We start from the raw sequence: 13,771 nt of genomic DNA, 5'->3' as shown, positions 1-13,771 counted from the left end.
TAGTACAGGGAGATCAGCTCGGTGCTTTGTGACCACCTAGAGGGGTGGGATAGGGAGGGTGGGAGGGAGGAAGATGCAAGAGGGAAAAGATATGGGGATATATGTATATGTATAACTGATTCACTTTGTTTTAAAGCAGAAACTAACACACCATTGTAAAGCAATTATACTCCAATAAAGATGTTAAAAAAATAATATAATACATGTAACATACTGTAAAGAAAAAAAAAGAGAGAGAATAATGCTGTGCAGATATATTTTTATCTCACGCCAGCTTATCTCCATATACAAATGGGCCTTCCTAGCCTCCTTCAGGATGACCAAGAGGTAAGAGGAATGGCAGACATGGTCAGAATTTCCCAATCATGGGGTTAAAAAGGCACAATTTCTCTAGCTCCCCTGGCCTCAAGGATGGTTAGCTGGGCAGTATCCTGGGAAGAGATGCTGGTGTAGACAAACAGACAAGGCAATATCTGTTTTCCATGGTGCAAAAACTGCACAAGGTATGGAAGTGAGGAATGACGGGAAAGCACTGGGGCAGCCCAGAAAGCGTTCATGTCCTCTGTCCTTGCTAGGCTATCTTTCCCTATAACACTGCCTGTGACATTCCCTGCAGAGAAGGAAGTGGGCAAGGGTTCCCCACTCTGCAGTTTGCCTTGCCCAGAACCCCCTATCCACACAGCCAGGGGGAGCCCCGGGAAGATGACTGTATTAGAAATAATAATCCCTGACCTCAAAGAAAAACATGATGGATTGCATTAATTCAGCAACAGCTTCTGAAAGCCCGACTGCACCGGGCACAGTGCTAGGCGTACGTCACTTCGCCACTGAGACCACCCTTCCAAGAGCTCAGGAACCCGTTAACCGGGTCTCCATATATAACAGCAGAATAATGCAACCAAGCACACGAAAACTGCCCTAATGTCTGTCCTCTTTGGGAGGAGACTGTCCCCGCTCCAAAGACCTGGCCCCTTGACCCTTAGGGCAATTCCCAATTCTTCTGCTCCATCTGTTCATTCATCCAGGCATCCCATGGTTGTCTTTTCATCTGCCAGGCACCATGTTGGGGAAGCAGAGGTCAAGAGTGCCTCCCAAGCGGATGAGAGGAGCCCCCGTCCACATACACGCATTGTGAGAAATATCGCTGGGGATGCATATGGGCCCTTCATCGCAAAACCAAAAGAGAGCCTCTGACCCAACTCTGGTACAAATGCAAGCACACTGTCCTCTGCCCACCTGGTCAGTAGTCAGTGGGTTTGGGAACAGCATCTCTGGCAGCTTTCTCTGTCAGAGACCTTGGGCTGATCAACCTTATTCAACCACCAGCAGAGCAGTGGGCCAGCCCTTACCTTCAGAGACCACCCCCCCCCTCCACTGCGTCCTTAATACCCACCTCAGCACCAAGTGGTCCCTGACGAAGCTTCAGGGACCAGCCATTCAAATAGGGACTTGGATGCCGGGTGTCACCTCAGGAAGGAAGGAAAAACCCAAACTGAAGGCACGTGAGCTTCCCCTCTGTGCCAGAAACCCTGCTGCCTGTCACAAGCCAGACATGATGTATAGGAATAATAAGGCCCCTTGAATTACCCATTAAGTACTGTCAGCAAATCACATGATTTCTTTTTTAATATTGCACATATCTGGCCCCTGGAAAATGATGATGATGCTATCTCCGCCGGCTGGATAATAAACAGAGCTCCCCCCGCCCAGCCGCCCCCATCCCCCCTCCCCCCACCGAGCCAGGGAGACACAGCCCCTCCTCCAAAGTCATATCAGACCAAAGGCGAGGAAAGGAAGAAGGAGAGACTCAGCCCACACTCCGGCTCCTGCATCTTGGGCTTCAAGCCAGCACTCTTCTGACCGCCTTCACGGATACAGGAGGGTTCACAAACTTCCCTACATTGTTCCTCCCTCCAGCCAACTTTCCATGGCTTCCCAGGGAGCATGGCTGCTGTGTAGATGTCACTTGCTCAGAGAGTAGCCATCCCTGACTCCCCTGTGTAACTAAACCAGGAACCCTCCACGATTCTCCCACCAAGCGCCTGTGGTTTCACTTCTAGCATCCCACCTGTTTGCTTGTTCAAGGCATCAGTCATGAGACAACATGCCCCGGGAAGGCAGGAACCATGGCTGCCTTGTTCACAATTCAGCCCCACTACTGGCACACAGTAGGACCTCAGGAACCACATGCTGAGTAACTTAGTAGTAAATGCTCAGTAAACCCTGCGTGACTGAACTGGGCCACATTTCCTAGAGCAATCAGCGCATGGCGAACTTTGGTGTGCATCAGAATCACGCCACAGGTTTTCTAAACCACAGACCGCTGGGCCCCATCCCCAGCTTCTGATTCAGCAGGTCTGGGGTGAGGGGAGGGGCGGCCTGCGGATTTGCATTTCCAACCAGCTACGAGCTGATGGCAATGCTGCTGGTCCAGGGACTTTGAGAATCACATCCTGAGAGAATCGCCCATAAATGAAGATACCCGTTTCCTGCCCTTCTGCCTTCTCATCAAATTTACTGGAGCTGTCCACATGAGTACAAGTGACAAGGACAGAAAACAGAGCTCTCTGGATCCAATCTGTCCTATGTAAATAAAATTCTTCTCATCCCTAATAGTGGGAAGGTAAACTGAGGCGAATGGATGCAAAGTGAGGTGGACTGTTCAGCAAGTTGGCACAAACAACACAGAACCCCGCACAGCAGATACACAGCTTCCTGTTCCAATCACTGGGCTGCACTTTTCTGACACCAACTGTAGAAATGAGTTGGCTTCCAAGTGGCTTATTAGAGAACAAATTATTCCCTGTTTTGCTACTCTTTCCATTTGAGTTAATCTGCAAGTCTAAAGTCCAAGCAGGTGCCAGAGTTATTCCTGCAACTGGCACCAAACTGCATTCAGAAGCACAATTAGCACTTCGTTAATGTGCCTCAGGATGGGATAATCTACATATTACCCAAAGGCCGCCTCAGTCCCCACTGCACTTCACCTTAATGTGCCAAAGTGCAGGTTGCCCTGCTCACAGGCCTTTACAAATCCAGCATTTGCCAGGCAGCTGTCCCGAGCTTTTCATTTGAAGAGAGCAGGGAGGACCCCCTGGTGACAGCAGTTAAGAATCCCAGAGGCAACCTCTCTTCTTTCTTCCTATTCTTTTTCTTCCTGAACTATTCAGGCCACAAACAAACGGGGGGTGGGGGGGGGGGTGCTGACGGGGGCGTCCTAGAAAAGTGGGCACCTGCGCCACAGCACTGGGGAGACACAGTGGCCCAGAGCCAAGTGTTGGAGCACAAGTGTGGAGAGGAGGACCCAACCAAGGGACAGCTCAGCTCAGGGTCTGGAGCCTGAACACTGTGAGAGGTTCCTGCATGGGACGAGGGCCACAGGGGGAGCCTGGTGTGGGGTGCTGGAGCTCCAGAGGGTAAGGACGGAGTCCCAGGAGGGGGCAGCCAGGCGAGGGGTATGGGTACCTAAGAGGATTGGGAGGGTCTTCCTCACCAGGTTAGGGGGACAGCCTGGGACAGGCTGGGAGGCCAAGAGGGATGAGGAGGGCATCTGTGCCAGGAAGGGGTGATGGTGGCAATGCAAGATTACATGAGGGGAGATTGATCAAATAAGAAAGATCAACAGGAGTCAGATTTCCCACTGTTAGAGACGGAAGCTACAGGCACAAAAAGGATGAAAACTAAAGTGAATCCTGAGGTGTTAGATTGGAATTTGGGGTATCTATGTGAACTGATGGTTTTTAATATTCAGTTAGATAAACATATAAATACACATGCCATTGTATGTACAGACATACATGCACATATTTCTCCACTCTGTCCACCAAGAGGGTCTGGGAGCCACCCCAGTACCAATGAGCACACCTAGCCCTTAGATCTTGGTTTCTAAATACCATTCTCCACCGAAAGGAATCAGGGCTCCCTGAAACATGGGCTGATTCCAGACAGGGGCAGGGAAAGTACAATACGAATCTGGAATATCTTACTTTACCGTAAGTAAGGAAGCACTCAGAGAATGATGGGGACTTGTGAAAAGGACACTAAAGCTAGCTTGGAGGGATTCCCACCAGGCAACTCTGAGACAATTTCAGCATCAAAAGACATAATAATAATAAGGTACAATCCACTGAATAAAATATGAAACACAAGTTCATCCTGATATAGATAAATGAATAAATTGAAGTTTGATAAGGAATGGGATATTCACCTAATCTCAAAGCATCTCCATACATGGTTACTTACAAAGAGGAAAAGAGTAACTTTGCCGTGGAGAAGGCTGGTGACACCACCTTAAACAAAAGTAATCAAAGTCTGTATCACCAAGTCTGGGACAAATCAGAATCATGGGATGCCTGATAAGGTGCAATAAGAAGGGCACAGCAACACTTCTACGAAACTCCTGCCGAAGACGCACAGCCTGAATCTAATCATGAGGAAACATCAGACAAACCCAATGGGAGGGACATTAATCAAGAGAGTTGGCCTGGAGTCTTCAAAAGTGTCAATGTCTATGGGGCTTCCCTGGTGGCGCAGTGGTTGAGAGTCCGCCTGCTGATGCAGGGAACACGGGTTCGTGCCCCAGTCTGGGAGGATCCCACATGCCGCGGAGCGGCTGGGCCCGTGAGCCATGGCCGCTGAGCCTGCACGTCTGGAGCCTGTGCTCCGCAACGGGAGAGGCCACAGCAGTGAGAGGCCCGCATACCGCAAAAAAAAAAAAAAAAAAAAAAAAAAAAGTGTCAATGTCTGGAAAGTTAAGAAAGGACCGGGAATCTGTTCCAGAGTGAAGGCGATTAGGGAGACACAACAACGAAATGCAGTGTGTGACCCTAGACTGGATCCTTTCACTCTAAAGATCATCACTGGGGCAGCTGGCCACACTTGACTGGGGTCTGAGGATTAAATGTTAGCAATGAATCAGGTCACTTCCTGCCTTCGATGATTGTTTATGGTCACGTAAGAGCACGTCCTTGCTTGTAGAATATACAAACTAAAGTATTCATGGGTGACGGGCATCATGTCAGCAACATACTCTGAAATAGTTGAGGAAGAAAAAGGGTTTTTGCACTGTACTTGCAGCTATTCGGTATAACTGAAGATTGTTTCCAATAAACCATTCAGGAAGCTACAGCAATGATGACAGCAACAGACCTGAGTCTCCTGCAGCCAGCATTATCTGGCCATGCTCTCAATGAGCTCAGTCGGCTTAGAGACACTGCATGAGTCAGCCTCTCGCCACCGGGGTGAGGTCATGGTCGTGCCTGCCATTTTAAACATCCTGAGTGGACGAGTGGCTTGAGGGGAGATCAGTGGACGCTGTGCCCTCCGGGAGCCCTGCACTGATGTTGGAAAGGATCCAGGCCACTCAGATTGGGAAGACGGAAGTCTATCGCTGATGTGAACGCTGGGTCTTTGGGGAGGGGAGCAGTGTCCTGGCTTCCGATTCCAGGTCTGGTCCTCATGGGTACTACTCTCTAGGGCTCTACCCTCAGAGGCTTTGCCTCCTCCACCTTTTCATGCGGAAGGCTGGCTGGGCAGGAGTGTCTATGCCAAAGCCTATCCTGGAAAGCAGATGTGGTCCTCTCGGGGGTCTGACCTGCTCGCCAAGGATGAGAAGCCTCCTTCAGTGTAGACTGGCGTTCACACCTGTGCTCCACAGTGCAAACACAGCAAAGACTAACTAACTGATTCACCCCTAGAACAGGGTGACCAGGTGGTGAAGGGTCTGACAACCACATCATAAGAAGAGAAGACCCAGCAGAGATGGAACATCTGTCTTTAAACGTTTGAGGAGGTGGCCCATGGAGGTGACTGGATTTATGTCACGTAGCTCCAGCTTAACACCTAGAACCAATGGTGGAGGATGAAAGGTAGTGGAGTCCAGCTCCACATAAGGAAGAGACTTTCTAATACTGGATCTAGCCAACGCGGGCCAGGGCCCCTGGGTGGGCTGGGATCTTGGAAGTGGGCAAGCAGACATTGAAAGGCCATCTGGGAGGGGAGCTGCAGCAGTGACCTCGTCAATGTTAGGATGGTTCCAGGGATGACCAGATTACCCTGTATGGCTCTGACTAGGAAAAGAAGCCAGAGCTTTAGTGAGCAGAATGAAGACAGCATTCCTGGGCTTTGCTTAGGCCAGTAGGACAGTTCCACCAAGCCAGAGCACCTCTGTCTCCCCAGCAGCTCACCTTCTGCTACCCGCCCCAACTTTTCCAGCATCTAAGGTGAGTAGATGCAACACAAATCCTGAGGAAGGACCAGGACCTCACGGCTCCTCAACGTTGTGTCTGGGACTCCGTGGCCTCCCAGATGTGTGGCTTCTCCACCACCACCACGGAGGCTGCCTCCCCACCCCGAGTCCAGCTTGGACCATAGTCCCACGTGTTCCCAAAGACCTCTGGCCCCTCCCAAAGGCAAGACGGCTGGCCTGCCTGGTGAGTCTCCTCCTTCCATCACCTGTTTCTCTTCCTTCGACCCTTGAGTCACTGTCCCTACATCACACAGGTGAACAAGCCTCAGGCTTCAGGTTACAAATCCTAAGCGGACCGGAGGGCTGTGCCCTTCCTCCCACTTTACCAAGAGCTGGTGAAGAAGAGGAAAGGTCATCGGAGCCCCCGGAAAGAAAGAGTAGGGTGCTGCAAGATTCATCATTATGCCAGTTCACCTGGAGACAAAGGTTAGGTCAGCGCGGAGAGTTTCCCACGGGCAAAGCCATCACCCACTGACGAGTCCAGCAGATACACATATACTGTACGGTTTCACATTTGTGTTCACTGCTCTGGTTGGATTTATTAAAAGAAAGAGACAGGGCTTCCCTGGTGGCGCAGTGGTTGAGAGTCCGCCTGCCGATGCAGGGGACACGGGTTCGTGCCCCTGTCTGGGAAGATCCCACATGCCGCGGAGCAGCTGGGCCCATGAGCCATGGCCACTGAGCCTGCGCGTCTGGAGCCTGTGCTCCGCAATGGGAGAGGCCACAACAGTGAGAGGCCCGCGTACCACCAAAAAAAAAGAAGAAAGAGACTGATTTTTTAAAAGGCAGAGAAAGGGGATTTACAATAGCACACAGGGATACTGGGTTGTTGCACTGGATGCATTATTCCCCAGGGGCCTGAATAAAGAATTAGAGCAGTGAGACCTTATTTGATGTTTCCATACGCCTGTTGAATTTTCAGCTTGGATGCAATACCAAGCAGACCCAGTAGCCAGCCCCTCCCTTCTCAGCACTGCCACGACAAGTTTTAAGGGAGACCAGTTCAGGCTTATTAGACACTTTTATTATTCAACTTATACCCCACCCAGATCCGTGGGCACAAATCACTTTTACATAACCCATGTATTCACACATATATAGTTAGCAACTTTGTGTCTCGGAGTTTAGCAGCAAACTCAAAGTTGAAAGCAACCGACAGCCAGACTTTTATTTTCACGGTACTGTTGATAACCCTGCTCCACGGGCTCATCTGCCCAGTGAACGTGCCATGGGCAAGAACGGACGGTGGGCTGGCACACCCAAGACCTGGCCTCTGCACTGGCTCTACTGCTAACTTACTGGTAGCCTTCAGAAGGCAGAACCTTCCCTGCCTCTGTGATCATACCGGCTCTATGTACTTCAGAGAGCACTGGGGAAGAGATCATAAGATCATGAAGAGGAAAGTGCTCAGGACAATAGGAAGTGCTTTAAACCTATAAAATTAGGTGCCATGTAGTCAGAATCAGGTTTAAAAAATGGGATCTGCTTTCCGCGCCTGACAGGGGTCCATACGGCTTTGCCCTGGATTCCCGTCGTAACTTAAAGGGAAACTTTCACAATGTCCGGAGCCTTGATGTCCTGCAAATGAAGGAGGAGGATGTCCTCAAATTCCTTGCAGCAGGAACCCACTTAGGCGGCACCAACCTTGACTTCCAAATGGAACAGTACGTCTACAAAAGGAAAAGTGATGGCATCTACATCATAAATCTGAAGAGGACCTGGGAGATGCTTCTGTTGGCAGCTCGTGCCATTGTTGCCATTGAAAACCCAGCTGATGTCAGTGTCGTATCCTCCAGGAATACCGGCCAGCGAGCTGCTGCCACTGGAGCCACTCCTATTGCTGGCTGCTTCTCTCCTGGCATCTTCACTAACCAGATCCAGGCAGGCTTCTGGGAGCCAAGACTTCTGGTCGGTGGTTACTGATCCCAGGGCTGACCACCAGCCTCTCCCAGAGGCCTCTTACGTTAACCTGCCTATCACTGCTCTGTGTAACACAGACTCTCCTCTGCGGTATGTGGACATTGCCATCCCACGCAACAAGAAGGGAGCTCACTCAGTGGGTCTGACGTGGTGGATGCTTGCCCGGGAAGTTCTGCGCATGCGTGGCACCACCTTCCGTGAACACTCATGGGAGGTCATGCCTGATCTCTACTTCTACAGAGATCCTGAAGAGGTTGAAAAGGAAGAGCAGGCGGCAGCTGAGAAGACTGTGACCAAGGAGGAATTTCAGGGCGAATGGACCGCCCCACCTCCTGAGCTCCCCGCTCCTCAGCCTGAGGCAGCGGACTGGTCCGAAGGTGTGCAGGTGCCCTCTGGGCCTGTTCAGCAGTTCCCCGCTGGAGACTGCAGTGCTCGGCCTGCCACTGCTCAGGCCACCGAGTGGGTAGGAACCACCACTGAGTGGTCTTAAACTGTTCTTCCACAAACTCTTAAAACGGAAATAGGTTGATGAAAGATAAACAGTTTCTTAAAAAAAAAAAAAGGGGATCTGAACACAGGGCTGTGAAACATACAGAGGTCTGAGTCATGCTCTGGTCCCACCCCTCATTTCACAGGTAAGAAAGTGGGCACCATGGGCGGCACAGCTACTCGCAGGACAACGGCAAGACCAGTCAGGTTTGGATGAGACAGTTAAGGTGCATCCCGTACTTGAATGCCCACCCAACGGCCACCTAGCCTCTGCTTGATTATCTGCACTGACGAGGAGCTCACTTCCTCAAAGGCAGCGCCTTCACCTCTGAAAGGCTTAGGAGACTTTTCAGAAGCATGAGGAAGGAGAAGCAATTTCTGTGGCCTTTTCTCTATCCATCATTTGGCCCAAGAGATACTAAAGACGCCCCACAGACTGCTTCTGCTCCCTCTTCTGTACAATGCCTGGTCAGTGGGGCTGTTCCCTATGATACTTCTCTCCTTCAGTGTGTGCGTCCCTGCATCACTGGCTCCTTTGTTCACTCCGCACATCAGTCTCTCTGCCGTCCCGGTTACCCTGCAATCAACGTGCTCTCATTTGCCCAGCACTAGCTCCCAGCTCATCTCTTTGGCGCGGCCACCCTGTCCTTGGCAGCTGACGGTCTGAACATTCAGGACCTCTTCGGTCACCTTGTGTCAGAGCAGCTACTGTCAGCAGCTCCTGAAACTGAACAGGAAGCTGAGGGATCAGGCCTGGACAAGCAGAGCTCCACGTGCTCCAGTCCACTGTTGATACCTGGCACAAAAATTAAGGCCTTGAAACAACCCAGAGAGGCGGACACAGAGCCTGCGGCTTGGCTAGGTGCTGGTCAAGGGCCAGTACTCCGGCAAGGAAGCCCCTGCACTACAGAAGATGGCAAGAAAGACCGTTGCCATGGTGACTGTCGGGCAGTCTAGACTGCTGCGGCCGGTGAGGAAAAGGCACTTAGGAAGGATCGTAGTGAGATGCAGGAATTCACCCACAACCACTACCCAACCCACCAGGGGCGTTACCGACTCCAGCTGTGCCTGGGCCGTTTCCCTTGTGGTCCACGAGGAGGAGGGGGCAGGGCTGACATTAATCACCCTATAGGAGAAGGGGAGGTCTTCAGGGGTGTGTGTGTGCATGTGTGTGTGTGATATGTGTATGTGTAATGTGTGTGACTGTGTAGTATCTGTGGTGTGTGTCTTTGGGGGGGGGGTCTGTGTGTGATACGTGATGTGTGTGATATGTGTGATGTATGTGATGTCTGATGTGTGTGTCTATTTGTGTGATGTGTGTGGCTGTGTATGATGCGTGTCTGTGTCTCTATATGATTGCGACGTGTCTGTGATGTCTGTGTGATGTGTGTGTAGTGTGTATCATGTGTGTGTAATATCTGTGATGTGTGTGTCTGTGTGGGGAGGATGTACTCTGTGTAATACGTGATGTGTGTGATGTGTGTGATATATGTGTGATGTGTGTCTGTGTGGTGTGTGTGTGTACGTGATGTGTGTTTGTGTGTGACGTGTGTCTTGTGTATGATTATGGTGTGTGTGTCTGTGAAGTGTGAGGTGTCTGTGTGTGATGTGTGTCTGTGCCTGTGTGTGATGTGTGTCTGTATGTGTTGTATCTGTGTGTGATGTCTTGTATCTGTGTGCTGTATTGTGAATGATGTGTGTGAGGTGTGTCTGTGTGTGTGATGATGCGTTGAGCTGACCAAGCAAGCATCAGTGCCGTCTTGGGCAAAGCCTCTTTCTTTTCAGGCCCAAAAGTACAGGAACTCTTGGAGCAGCTGGAGGGTGGTGACTTGAGGCTGAGCGAGTCACCCCTCCCCCGTGCCCCCGGGAGCAGTATGCATGCTCCTCTATTAGCATTAATTACAATGTGCTCTAATCATTTGTTTACAGGCTGCCTCCCCCACTGAAGGAGGGAGGAGCTCGAGCCCAGGGGCTGCGTCTCCTATTTCTGCCCGAGCGCCAGCACTACTTTGTGTCCTCGGCACATGGTAGACATCCAGTGAGTGTCGCCTGACTGAATGACTCTGACAAGGACAAGATCAGAGCATCTGCACTTCATACAGCAGTGCGCAAGATCAAGCTCATTCAAGGAGCAGCAGTGGGGCTCTCGCTCCGCTGGGCACGGCGCTGTGATGGAGTCTCCTCACCACGGAGTCCACGCAGAGCGAGAGGGACACTCAGACTGTGGCCCTCCTTCTCCTGTGGCAGGGACACAGCGCCAGAGGCAGGCCCACGGTACTGGTCAGTGGCAGCGCTGGAAGAGGTGCCCGGAAGACCTCACCACGCGGGCATCCACTCTGCAGGTTACCAAGGAAGGACTGGTCTTGTTTCACATTTATTTAGTTGCTTTTAATTTACATCCAGTCCACCTGCTCTTTTTGGTGTATAGGTTTACGCGTTTTGGACAAAGGCATAGAATTGTGTAACCACAATGAAGATACAGAAACATTCCCTCACCGATCTCTTTCGTTTTCTTAAGTAACCACCCATCTTTTTTCTGGCCCCGTTTTTATTTCATATCCCCTTTTAGTGGAGACGTGTTAACTGAAAACTGAGTCAGTTCCTTCCAGTAGCCTAGTCAGATCTGCCCCTCCTCTGAGCCCTATTTGACATTTCAAAGCAAAAGAGGGCAACACAGGAAAAAGTAAGGTGGGATGCACACCAACTCATCCTGAGAAAGAAGTATTTTCCTAGAGAATATCCCCCTTGAATCGGAAGGACACACAAGCCAGAGAAGGAACTCTGTGAGGACAGACTGTGCCACACACCACTGGTGCACTCCTGAAAATTAGGATTATACCTAATCCCAATTTGATCAGACAACCTATCGATCTTTGTCTCTGCTGGTCACCAATCCTCGGCTCTATTTCCGTCACCTTCCCACCTATCCACGCATACCCTTGGAGTTTCAGGGAAGCAGAAGATGGATAAAAATCACTTGCTGATAAACTTAAATGTCACTAGAGATTGCTATTATTTAGAAGGAAACTTTAAGAATATTTTTAAAGGAATAAATATTATCCTAGGAGAACGAGCACATGAGAGCATTTTTTAAAACCATAAAAGGCTGGAATCCGTCCGTTCACATTACGTTGCTCTTCGAAGCGGTTCTGTAGGATGCGGCTGACTCCTTTCAAGTTTGCTGTTATTACTCTGAACACTGTTGGAACTTTGCCTCTGAAACTGCCTTCAGAGTCAGCATATGAAGCGTTCAAGAAAACCAGCTTCACTTTTCAAGTCGCGTATGTTTTTGTCAAGTATATTTCCTCCTCCTTGATCCTTGCGAGCTAGTCTCCATTGATTTTCATTAACCTAATGTCCAACCTTGAGGCTGGGAATAGAGTCGTCAAGCATCATTAATTTGGAATCCACCATTTTGGAATAAGAAATAATTCAGACAGTAAACTTCAGCCATCCAATTGCTCTCTTCGAAGGAAGGAAGCTAATCGTATATGTAAATCAGAAGGAAACCATTTAAAGCTCCTTAAAAGAGTAAACTTCTCAAGCATTCTCGAGCACACCTTAGATTAAATCACCCTTTACCCAACATATTTGTAGGCTCATTATAAATTGCCTTTATTAACCAGACATCCCTCCATGGACTTGTAGAGACAGTATTTTTTTGACCTACTTCCTGTTACTGTCAGCGCTGGGGTGCAGGAAGGTTGCATGTCTTTAAAATGAGCTCATAATTCAGACTTTTTTGTGGCACTCCAGCAAATTCAGACCAACCTTCCTCGCATTAGTCTGAATTAACGAAGTTTGACTGTACTGGATTGAACCGTATGAAATCAGCAATATTCAACCATGTTTGACCTTTAAAAATGGTGATTTTATATGGTTCATTCAATGTAACATATTTCTTTTCTGGGACTCCTTTCCAAGGAACCAAAAGCATTCCCCATTTCCATGCTTTCGTCGTATACTTTAAAGATAAAAGTAGGAGAGTGGGATTGAACACTCAGCCCCTAACCGCCTGCCCCTCAGTTCACAAGTACAGAAACTGCGAGAGTAATAGAAGAAAATCACTCAAACCACAACTGCTTCAAAATGGGACGAAAAAAGTACTAAAACAAAAATAAACAACATCAGAGAACTATCACCACTGCTTTCCCATCACCCAAACTCTCGCCCTCTCCTTCAGACCAGTGTTCCCATCTGGAAATCACTTCGGGGACAAAATATACCTTGTCTACCCGTAAGTGTAATCCATTAGAGCCCAAGAGATTCTGACTGTGTGAAGAAAACTCCAATATCAGACTCCTGAAAGGTTTGGGATGAGAGGGGAGCAAATTAAAGTTTAATAGGATGGAACCTCAGGAAATGGACAAATGTAAATTAGGACAGAGAAACAGAAATTATTCTCACTTATACAAGGCTCCTCATTAACTTATTTGATAGCATTCTGAGAATCTGTTTAATAAATGTAGGGGGCTTCCCTGGTGGCACAGTGGTTGAGAGTCCGCCTGCCGATGCAGGGGACACGGGTTCGTGCCCCGGTCCGGGAGGATCCCACATGCCGCGGAGGGGTTAGGCCCGTGAGCCATGGCCACTGAGCCTGCGCGTCCAGAGCCTGTGCTCCGCAACGGGAGAGGCCACAGCAGTGAGAGGCCCACGTACCACCAAAAAAACAAAAAGAAATGCAGGGATGTGCAAACTCAGAAGAGTGTAAGATTGACTCTCTCTGCTTCAGGGCAAGGATTTGCACTGCAGAAAGAAAGGGTTTCTGATGAGTATTAAGAACTTCCTGGATTGTGAAGGCCAGGAGAAGCTGAGGAAGGAGAGGGTGGCAGACTGTGAAATGTCCTTGTCTGGGGGTATTATAGTGGAGGAGCCCCACTTTGCGAGACTGGGGTTGATTCTGTCTTCATTTGACTTGTTTCATCTTCTGCCAGAGCAGACTGGTCCCCCTTGGCCACAGGGTGCCTCTTGAAGGCTCTGTGACCACTGGGGCAAGCCATCAGAGGACCGTTTCCTCTGAGGGCTTGGGGGCTCCTCTAGCCCTCAAGGGAGCTCCTCCAAGACTATCATTCTCCAGCAAAGACCCTATTTGTAGGAGCCACATGAGGCTTGCTG

General features: G+C 49.8%; 1 pseudogene across 1 annotated transcript; it reads left to right on the top strand.

Annotated features, from left to right (window-relative positions):
* Positions 1–7,822: 7,822 nt before the first annotated feature.
* On the top strand, positions 7,823–8,949 carry LOC309966242 (small ribosomal subunit protein uS2B-like; annotated as a pseudogene). Its single transcript has one exon. The product of its transcript is annotated as a small ribosomal subunit protein uS2B-like (transcript).
* The last annotated feature ends 4,822 nt before the right edge of the window (positions 8,950–13,771 follow it).

Source organism: Leucopleurus acutus, assembly GCF_964270905.1.
Source record: "Leucopleurus acutus genome assembly, chromosome: 9".
NCBI lineage: Eukaryota > Metazoa > Chordata > Mammalia > Artiodactyla > Delphinidae > Leucopleurus > Leucopleurus acutus.
The sequence above is the reverse complement of the archived record's forward strand: the minus strand, read 5'-3'. Positions and strand labels throughout refer to the sequence as shown.